The sequence below is a fragment of the Balaenoptera acutorostrata genome, chromosome 8 (genome assembly GCF_949987535.1).
Source record: "Balaenoptera acutorostrata chromosome 8, mBalAcu1.1, whole genome shotgun sequence".
Lineage (NCBI taxonomy): Eukaryota > Metazoa > Chordata > Mammalia > Artiodactyla > Balaenopteridae > Balaenoptera > Balaenoptera acutorostrata.
This window is the reverse complement of record NC_080071.1, coordinates 104,876,271-104,884,941: the sequence shown is the minus strand read 5'-3', so window position 1 is coordinate 104,884,941 and position 8,671 is coordinate 104,876,271.

Sequence of the window (8,671 nt, the reverse complement as noted above, 5' to 3'; positions counted from 1 at the left end):
CAGTGCCCCTCATGAAAAGGTGGAACTTATTGGTTCAAGACGATTAAGGATAGTTGTGAACAATCTTTTGTTTATAAGGAAGCTAACCAAGCAGAGACTTCAGTGGTAGCATACTACAGGGAATAGAGATAGAATAGAACACAGAAAAATGGGGTCCAGAAAAGTAACTAAACAAGCAAGTAGTAAACACAACAACAGACTCTGGCAGTTGTATCTTATTTCCAGAGTCACCATATTTATATTTCTTTTAAATATCTAGTTTTCAAGCAAATTATGTATGAAACACAAAACAAACCAACTGTAAAATAGAAAAAAGGGAAAAAAAGTAATAAAATTGTGCAAAGCCACTAAATTGTGAACAAAAGAATATATATTTAAAAAGTAAGGAAAAAAGAACACTTTAATGAAGAAACTTACATTGTTTCTCAGCAGAAAAAACTTTACAATAGAAAGATGTTATTGCTCTAAAAATTGATTTAAAAATTTAACAAAATCTCAGTTATAACAATATTGGAAGTCCTAAAGTAACCTAACTTATTGCAAAAGTAGTCTGAAGGAGAAACAAACAAAATTAAAAAATGGGAAGGGGGAATAATAATTAAGAGCAATGTGAATTATTGTATCAGAAATGAAAACCTACCATTAAATCAGAGTGATTAAAACAGTATAGTGTTCACCTAGAATTTGAAAGTAGATCAAAACAGTACTGTGGTCCAGAAATCAAACTGAACATACAGCGATGTAGCATGTGTTAAATGTTGCATTTCAAAATGGTAAATATAAGATAGACCAGTCAATAAATATTGTGGGAGTTGAATAGTATGGATTTGGAAAAAACATAAGTCAGGTGCATAAATTAATTATACATTAAAAATTGAGATGTAGTAAAGAGCAATTTATTTTTAATTATAAGAAACTATTATATACAGAGATTATATTATAAAGAATGGCTTAAAGAAGGACACCATGAGAACAGTACAACAGTTTTAAAAACATAAACAAAAAATACATGTGACTTCCCAAATTTTAAAAAAAAATTGACTGGAAAAAATACTAACTAGAAAATAAATAAATGGGAAGATATTCCATGTTCATGAATAGGAAGACAACATTGTTAAGATGCCAATACTCTCCAAAGTTATATACAGATTCAATGTAATCCCAATTAAAATTCCAACACCTTTTTTTCTTGAAAAAATGGCAAAGATGATCCTCAAATTGATATGGAATTGTAAGGATCCCAAATAGTCAAACTATGCTTGAAAAAGAGGAACAAACTTGGAGGACTCACACTTCCTGACTTCAAAAGTTGCTATAACAATTAAAACAGTATGATACTCACATAAGGACACATATATAGACCAATGGAATAGAATAAAAATCCTGGAAATAAATCCTCACATATATGGTCAATAGATTATTGACAAGAGTGCCAAGACTGTTCAATGGGTAAAGGGAATTATTTTCAAAAAATGGTGCTGAAAAAACTGAATATCCATTTGGAAAAGAATGAAGTTGGACCCTTACTTCATACCATATATAAAAATGTACCCCAAATGGATCAAAACTTAAAAGCTAAAGTTATAAAACTCATGCAATAAAGCAATGGGGGAAAATTCAGGACATTGTATCTGACAATTTCACAGATGTGACACCAAAATCTCAAGCAGCAAAATAAAAAGTAAATAAATTAGACTTCAACAAAAATAAAAAACTTTTGTGCATCAAAGGAAAGTATCAAGAAAATTAAAAGGCATTCTACAAACTAGGAAAAATATTTACAAATCATATTTATGAAAAGGATTTAAAATCCAGAGTATATAAAAATCCTCAAACTCAACAATGACAACAAAAATAAAACTAAACAAACAAAAGAAAACAATAAAAATAGGCAGTGTTTGAGTAGACCTTTCTCTATAGAAGATATACAAATAGTAACCACTTGAAAAGATGTTCAACATCATTAGTCATCAGGGAAATGCAAATAAAAATCACAATGAAGGGGACTTCCCTGGTGGTCCAGTGGTTAACGCTCTGCACTTCCACTGCAGGTGGTGTGGGTTCAATCCCTGGTTGGGGAACTAGGATCCCACATGCCGTGGAGCGTGGCCAAAAACAATCACAATGAAATGCCATGTTATATGTATTAGAATGCTATTAAAAATAAATAATAATTTTTTGGCAAGGACATGAAGAAATAGGAGCATGTGCATTTAAGATGGGGATGTAAAATGATGCAGGTGCTGTGAAAAACTGTCAGTTAGTTACTCAAAAAGTTGTACATAGAATTACCATTGATTTGGCAATGCCAGTCTTGGGTATTTAGTCATTAATTATAACCCGAATTATATAATCAGAATTAAAAGCAGAGATGCAAACACGTATTTTTATAACAATGTTTATAGTAACATTATTCACAACAGCCAAAAGGTAGAAACAATCCAAATGTTCATCAATAGATGAATAGATAAACAAAATATAGTATATAAGACAATAGAATATTATTACTCAGCCATAAAAAGGAATGGATTTTTGGTATATGTTACAGCATGGTTAAATCTTGAAAACATGCTAAGTGAAATAAGCCAGACATATAAAATAAGGACACACATTATGTGACTCCACCTATACAGGGTAGGTAGGATAAGCAAATTCATAGGGACAGAAAATAGTGTAGAATTTGGGAGAAGGGGAAAGAGAGAGATGGGATGTTATTGCTTAGTGGATAGTGTTTATATAGAGAATGATGAAGTTTGGGTATAGATAACGATGATGGTTACACAACGTTGTGAATGTACATAATGGAGCTGAAATATATACTTAGAGATTGTTTAAATGATAATATAAATATAATTATGTATTCACCAAAATGGAAAAATATATCTGAAAGAAACATTTTTTAAAAAGATAAGTGACAAGTTACAAGAAAATATTTTAAACATATATACAAGGTAATAACTATAATAAAATATATAAACAGTTTTCTTATATGAATAAGAATTAAACATCCATATAAAAATATATAAATTATATGAATAGTAAATTTAAATTAGAAGAAATGTCAGTGACCAATAAGTATATGAAAATTTGCCCATCTCATCAGTAGTTGACTCAGTAAGAATGAAAACAATGACCTGATTAAAGAAAAAGAAATAAAAGAATCAATCCAGTATTTTTTTAAATGTAGGAAAAATAGTTAATTATAGATAGCTCATGGTAGCATACATTGGAATAGCACTTTTGAATGCAGTTCAGCAGCTGTTCTAAAAATAAACAAATACATATTAAAGGAAGAGAAAAAAGAAATCAATCTGATACTCTGACCCAGCAGTTCTAGATAATTATCTTACAAACATATGTCCACATGAGAAAATGGTACATAATGAAAAATGTTTCTTGCAGCATTCTTTACAATGACAAATATACTGAATACAATCTAAAATTCCATTAGCAGAAAAAACTGTGAAAGACTGAAATTGGCATAAAAGATAACTTGTGGCCTGTCAAGCACACCCTCTAAGTTATCTCTGTCTGTCATCGTCTTTGAACAATTCTGTAAATTGTAGTGAACTAATAGTAGGTTCATTTACATATAAATGCAAATGAATTGAATCTATTGGATCTGTAAATATTGGCTAATTTTGTATGTATCTATAAATTCATTTTGGTGTATGTATCTATAAATTCATTTTGATGGTGTTTGTACGAGTGTGTGTGTGTGTGTGCGTGTGTGAGTGTGTTGGATTCTCCTTTGAACCAGTTCCAATACCTTACTGGTTTAATTAATTGAGGAACTAAAGAAAGTCTTTGAAATGTTTTCACTTTATGGTTGTATAAGAGTCTTTATATTACCCTTAAAAAGTTATCCTTTAACATCATAATTAGGAAATTATTATTCATCTATATTAATAGAATTTTGTTCATCTATATTCAGGAATACCAAGGAGTTAAAGGAATGATTCTGAGCTATATATTCTGTTATGGAAATTTCTTTAAGGAGTATCATTATTAAATAATTTGCTACAATATATACAATAAATTCTTAAAATTTGCATATGTGGAAGGTACATAAATTTAAATATGTAGAAGAAATACATTTACACTGCATACTGTTAACTAAGGTTGATTATATGACATCATCAAATTGGTTCATATCTATGAATGGAAAATGTTGCCATTACTTTAACAATCACAGTTACCCCAGATCAGCAGGTATAAATTGGCATATATGGCCACTCAATTCCTAAGAATTGTTACTTCTGGGAAAGATAATGTAATTTTTTTTCTAGTCATCTCATTATTAAAAAAAATTAAGAATGCAGTCATTTATTCTTCTACATTTTTAAATAAAGTAAAATAGAAAACCATTTTTAACTGGCTGAGCTTAAAAGTACTGTTTGAAATGCCAGTTTGATTACATTATGGTTAATAAGTCAATTCTTTAACAATGGGGACTGATTAAATGAATTGTGTCACAACTGTAAAATAAACTATTGTATGGCTTTTAAACATACCAGTTTTAGTAATGCTTAATTATATACAAGATGCTCATTTTACAATATGAAATTAAAAAGCAATACACAGACAATATACAAATTGGGTGATTCCAAATTAAAATGCATATCTTGGGAAAAAAGTAGCTGATAACCCAGAGTAAAAAGGAAAATTTTTGTGTGCATTATACTTTTCCTATTTCACAGCATTTTCCACAATGGTCACTTATTTATATTTCAATCATTTAAAAAAAAATATTTGATAGGGCTATGACAGCTGTTAGCTGTCTTATTTAGCATCCAAAATTTTGTTTTGCCCAAACCCTTGGCCAACTAAAATAATGCTCCAACTTCCATAATCTAGCCAAATTTATTAATGGGAAAATAAAATGAGGACAAAATTATAAACATATATTGCATACTCCATGCCAAAATCAAGGTGTTTACATATCTGATAAGGAGTTTGAATATATGACAAGGTATTTACGTATATCTTGCAAAAGGATACCGAAGTTTTTTTGGCAAAAGGGAACTGTGAGTCATAATGAGTATAGTGGATTCTAGCTGCCCTAAAGATTACTTTTCAGTGACTAATTCTCCCTTTTGAAACATGCTACTAATATTTCATTGGCATATAAACTGCCGAGGTAGAAAACCTTCAACAACTTTCTCAAGCTGTCACCCAACACTTGAACAACTTTACTGATGGGGAGCTCTTTGCCTTAAAAAATATTTATTTTATTTTTTAAAGCTGTTACAGAAATAAAGGCAAAGTGTACCTCATGATAGATTTCTCATCTTTTTATCACTGGGAAAATGTTAATCCCACTTGAAATAATTAAAAAGAGATGTGCTGTAAACTCTTTTCCACTTGTTACTCTGAATGTCTTCTCCTCAACATTAATACCCTCCATTCCACGTAGGAATAGTTTGTTCTTTCCATATTCTTATCCAGAAATATCTTCATCTTCACTGTCTGAGATGAGCCTCTTGTACTGGCTCTATGAAGAAAATTTCCCGATGTTCATGCACCTCCATGATTCAGTGAGATGCCACGTAACTTACGTATCATCTATTGCCTTCTCTTTTTCATAACATTTCCATTTTGCATTATTATTGTAAGTAACTATCAGGTTTCAAACTGTGAGGTCGTAAAGAGCAATATCCGTGAGTTTGTTTTTACATTTTCAGTGCAAAATACCCACACGTGCTTCAACTTCTGGTGCTGGACTGAATGGACCTTTGAAATGCCTAGCAAACCTGGAAAAGCAAACGATGCATATAATTCCATCCCTCAGTAAAAAGTAATGTTCCTTTCCACCTGGAAATCCCTACCTCCGAAAGAAACCATTTAAAAATGAAGATGTTCCTTCTCTCCTCCAAATCATGAGTGCCACTGCTGGGCAAATTTGGTGTTGAGCATTGAAGACTAATCAAAGTATCATAGCAGCTTCACTTCCCACAGCTGCCACGAAAGAATCTCTTTGACCCTATGGGTTTCGTTGTCCTGACCACTCTGATGAATCTGCCTGGATAAACCTTCCGCATTTCGCCTCCTCCAGCTCCCACAATGTATATACTACTAACCAAAGTGAGAGTAGATGTATTTAGTCCATCCTTTCTCTTCTGGTGTGTATTTTTCAGCTTCGGTGTCTCCAGCGACATGCTTCGAAGAAAATACTGAAAATTGCTTTTGAGGTGAAAGTAGTTCTGAAACAGGCTTAGGAAAAAGAAATCTAATTTTTAGAACTCAAAAGAAATATGAGAACCTAGGGGCAGGACAGGAATAAAGACGCAGACGTAGAGAATGGACTTGAGGACATGGTGGGAGGAAGGGTAAACTGGGACGAAGTGAGAGAGTAGCATTGACATATATACACTACCAAATGTAACATAGATAGCTAGTGGGAAGCAGCCGCATAGCACAGGGAGATCAGCTTTGCGCTTTGTGATCACCTAGAGGGGTGGGATAGGGAGGGTGGGAGGGAGATGCAAGAGGAAGAACAGTATGGAGATTCCTTAACAAACTAAAAATAGGACTACAATACGACCCAGCAATCCCACTACTGGGCATATACCCAGAGAAAACCATAATTCAAAAAGAATCATGTACCACAATGCTCATTGAAGCACTATTTACAATAGCCAGGACATGGAAGCAACCTAAGTGTCCATCAACAGATGAATGGATAAAGAAGATGTGACACATATACACAATGGAATATTACTCAGCCATAAAAAGAAACAAAATGGAGTTATTTGTAGGGAGGTGGATGGACCTAGAGTCTGTCATACAGAGTGAAGTAAGTCAGAAAGAGAAAAACAAATACCGTAGGCTAACACATATATATGGAATCTAAGGGGGAAAAAAAGGTCATGAAGAACCTAGGGGCAAGACGGGAATAAAGACACAGACCTACTACAGAATGCACTTGAGGGTATGGGGAGGGGGAAGGGTAAGCTGTGACAAAGTGAGAGAGTGACATGGACATATATACACTACCAAACGTAAAAGAGATTGCTAGTGGGAAGAAGCCGCATAGCACAGGGAGATCAGCTTGGTGTTCTGTGACCACCTAGAGGGGTGGGATAGGGAGGGTGGGAGGGAGGGAGACGTAAGAGGGAAGAGACATGGGAACATATGTATATGTATAACTGATTCACTTTGTTATAAAGCAGAAACTAACACACCATTGTAGAGCAATTATACTCCAATAAAGATGTTAAAAAAAAAAAAAGAAATATGAGAGATGCCAGTTATAGATGTGAGTGTGAATATGAACCAATGAGTGTTCATATTCTGAGATTCTTTAGAGACTTAGCTTTGGTGCTTTCACAGAGACCCTCATTTAGAAAGATGTCATAGGAAGAGGCTAGTGTGAGTTCTCAGCATGCCTGGGGGGAAAATATATCCAGTTATCAGACTTTTTCATCTGTGCTAGTGATTTATCAATACAGTCTAACCAAATGCTTTATTAATTTGGAAGGTGTCATGACTTTATTTTATATCTTTTACTGCTCGGCCAAATACTTTACTAATCATCACATGTGTTTCAACGATTGAGGCATACATTAAAATACTTGACAGGCTGCCCATTAATCTACACATTGCAGCCCACTGTGCACTTGGCTGATGGAATTTCATATTTTATAGACCCATCTTTGAATTTTGATGATTTGGGTCAGTATTGTTAGCAGAGAATTTGCCTTCTTGGGGAATGTATTGCCCATTAAAAGCGACATGCTAAGGTGATTGGGGTGTGATTTGATTTAATAACTGAGTTTATAATTGTATACATTCCACTGATCACAAAGCTTTCTCTGGTGAAAGGGACTTTGGCTCCTGTGTGTTTATGTTATAAAAGAGCTTTCTTTCTTCTACTTTTAGACCCTAAACTGATGCAAAATATTCTTAAAGTTCAAATGAATAATATTTATAGATCCTCTGGAACATATATATATATATATTTTCCCTTTTAAAAAATATAATATCTCAAACCCTACCAAGCAACACTAAATAAAGAAGTCTTCAGAAATTGGTGGTCACAAAAAAAAAAAAAAAAAAAAAATTAAATAAAATCCTCAGAACAAGCTCCAGAAGATTCTAGGTGCTACATTATACTCCCATTGGCATTATTGACTATCTTCAATATATTGCCGGGTAAATTCAAGAACTACACAACAACCAAAAAGAAGAAAAAGCAGCCTTATTTGACTTTCTTTTCTAATGTGATGTCTATTAAAATTTTGAACTTTCCCCAATCATCTTAGTCTGGAATCAACATAGCTTTAATCTTGCATGTCAACCATTCAGAGCATGACCTCCACGGTGTGCATAAATATTTATTCAACAGACATGTGTTTTTGCTCCCTACTATGTATTAATCATTTGATTGAATGCGGTATCCTCAAGGTAGTGGTTGGAAGATACACACGAGAAGTTGAGAAACCAACTATCAGAATTCAGAGTATGAATTTTTCAGTACATTTAGTGGAGTAAAAAAAAGGCAACACTGAGCTGAGAAAAATTAGCATCAGCAAAGGGATATTGAATGTATTCACTGTAGACTATGAGTTCAGGTTAAGCTGTACTCTAATCTCAGTCCTGGATTCACAGAGTTACGTGGCTCAGAGAAAGATTTTTAAGTCTCTCCATGCCTCAGTTTCCTTGTCTATGC